The 2,821-nt window shown below is 38.9% G+C and overlaps 1 non-coding gene across 1 annotated transcript; it reads left to right on the top strand.

The window, feature by feature from the left end:
* The first annotated feature begins 1,912 nt into the window (after positions 1-1,912).
* Positions 1,913-2,019, top strand: LOC128247156 (U6 spliceosomal RNA). Its single transcript, XR_008263568.1, has one exon. It is a non-coding gene; the product is annotated as a U6 spliceosomal RNA (small nuclear RNA).
* Positions 2,020-2,821: the final 802 nt, after the last annotated feature.

The raw sequence follows: 2,821 nt of genomic DNA, 5'->3' as shown, positions 1-2,821 counted from the left end.
GTGTGTGTGTGCGTGTGTGTGTGCGTGTGTGTGTGCGTGTGTGTGTGTGTATTTGTTTGTGTTTGTCCACACGATCGTTTGACAACCGCTGTTAGTGTGTTTACATCTCCGTAACATAGCGGTTCGGCAAAAACCGATAGAATAGGTATCAAGCTTAAAGAAATAAGTACTGGGGTTGATTTGTTCGACTAAAATTCTTCGAGGCGATGCCCTAGTATGGCTACAGTCAAATGACTGACACAAGCAAAAATAAAAGAAAAAAAAGAAATTAAAGTAAATAACTTCGTTAATTAATGAATGTTATAGGAAAGTAGGTTACATACTGTCAAGATACAAATTTCTAGCTTACGTCTGAATATAGATATGTCAATATTTGCATTTCCACGGTGTATCAATTATCTGGGCAGCAATTAAAATTATGTGTAGGCAATTAAGCTATAAACTAGACAGAAACTTGATGTGGCTATGGAAAATGGGAATGATAGAATATTTTGTTTCTAAACTCAAGGAATATAAGTTTGAAAGCAGCGACAACGGAGAAGAGTTCCTGTTAGATCTTGCCAGCAAAATCTCCGTTCGGTTTGAATGCATAAGTGACTGATATACGAGTGGTGATAAAAGTGTTAGTAGAAGGCATCCAGGAGTCCCGGCCTGGCGTCCTTAGAGTGTAAGGAGCTAAGGGTTGAGATACTTGCCTGAGAGAGGTTACTTCTCTGAAAACCTTCGGCTGTTCAGCTTCCCCGGGAGTTTCTTACAACTGCAATCTACTCTTTTACTCCTTCACTTGTCTCAGTCATTTGACTGCGGCCATGCTGGAGCACTGCCTTTAGTCGAGCAAATCGACTTCAGGACATAGTCTTTGTAAGCCTAGTACTTATTCTATCGGTCTCTTTTGCCGAACCGTTAAGTTACGGGAACGTAAACTCACCACCATCGGTTGTCAAGCGATGTTGGGGGGGCAAACTGACACACAATCATATACACACACATGTATACATGCATCCATGCATACATACATATATATATATATACACACATATATACATACACACACACACATATATATATATATATATATATATATATATATATATATATATATATATATATATATACATATATACGACGGGCTTCTTTCAGTTTCCCTCTACCAAATCCACTCACAGGGCTTTGGTCGGCCCGAGGCTATAGTAGAAGACACTTGCCCAATGTGCCACGCAGTGGGAATGAACCCGGAACCATGTGGTTTGTAAGCAAGCTACTTACCACTCAGCCACTCATGCGCCTACTGTTAAACATAGTTAGACAGGCATTAACCAATTGCAATAACCTTAATATCAAAACTAGAAAAAAATGGGACTTGTACACTGATTGGCGAATACAAAATCTGGTTTAATTCTTCAGTGTTTATCCTTCAGGAAAATGAAAGAAAAAGAAAATAAATAATAACTCTGTACATGTAAACATCTATACATTCAAGCAGTGTAATTTCTACATATGCAGAGATGTCTGATAATTGTTTAATAACTAAAATTCACTGTTCAGTGTGCCATCAGCTGCCCGAACATTCTGGTATTTCAACTTAACAATTTGATAGAGATTTATATTGACCACGTTTGGCCGCAAATCTTTTTCTCCAACCAATTCGAGACTGCTAAATGCAGTTGGGGGTAGGAAATGTACTTTTAGGTTTGTTGCTCAACCAAATTCTTCACTTCAGAAATTCCCACATGGTTCTCTGTCTGCGATCCTTCAGTTGTACAAAAGCAAATAAATAAATAAATAAATAAATAAACAAATAAATAAATAAATAGATAAATAAATAAACAAATTCTGCTGGCATTACTAGAAAATCTTCTCTACCGTCACTGAGAGGTGTTCATCCACCACCAAAACCTTAAAGCTTCATTAAGTATTCGCTACGGCAGTACATATTCTAAGATTGGAACGATATAGAGAAGATTGGCATGGCCCCTGAACAAGGATGACACGCAAATTCGTGAAGCGTTCCATATTTTTATAATAAGCGCAGGTTTGACTGTGTAGTAAGAAGCTTGCTTCCCAAACACATGGTTCTGGGTTCAGTACCACTTCATGGTACCTGGGGCAAGTGTTTTCTATTATAGCTGTTGGGGATCACTTCTTTGTGTTTTTCTACCCAGTATCTAATCGCCTTTATTCCTAAATTATGTGGAATATTGGTATACTACATCAAAACTAAGTAGAAGTGAATTTGTTTCAGTTGTTTTGGGAAGATGGGACAGGAAGTCGATGTCATCTCGGATGAAACTGGATATGTAGGTACATAGTCGTTTCAAAACAATGTCAATAAAATTGCTTAGACGGTGAGTGGGACATGCTGGACCAGCTATAATAGGTCTAAGTTTAAAGTCTTTTGCATGCAATAATTTTATGTACTCACCTTGGAAGTCTTTCTACCAAGATACGTGGGCAGAAGCACCACTTCCTCCGTCCTCGCCAGCCTCCTCGCCTCTTCCATTGTCCTAAACTGGACAACCACTTCTTCTTGTTATATACATTATTTGGCTCGATTTTTCCCTCAGTGCCTTTTCAATTTTTGCCACTTCCACCTGTTCGACCTTCTTTTCTCCAAAGAGTGCACCTTGTAGGTGATGGTTTTTTTCTCCATGTTCTCTATGATTCTTTTAGGGGGCAACAACTTCACGTCGCCGCCCACCTTCTGTGTCATCTTGCCATACTCCTCCAATCTAGCCAGGTCCACTTCCCTTCTCTTCACATCCGCAGCCTCAACAAAACTCTTTGTTTTTTCTAATATTTTATCCATTTTTTCCACCGCCTT

This window comes from Octopus bimaculoides, chromosome 2 (genome assembly GCF_001194135.2).
Source record: "Octopus bimaculoides isolate UCB-OBI-ISO-001 chromosome 2, ASM119413v2, whole genome shotgun sequence".
NCBI classification, from domain to species: domain Eukaryota; kingdom Metazoa; phylum Mollusca; class Cephalopoda; order Octopoda; family Octopodidae; genus Octopus; species Octopus bimaculoides.
The sequence above is the reverse complement of the archived record's forward strand: the minus strand, read 5'-3'. Positions and strand labels throughout refer to the sequence as shown.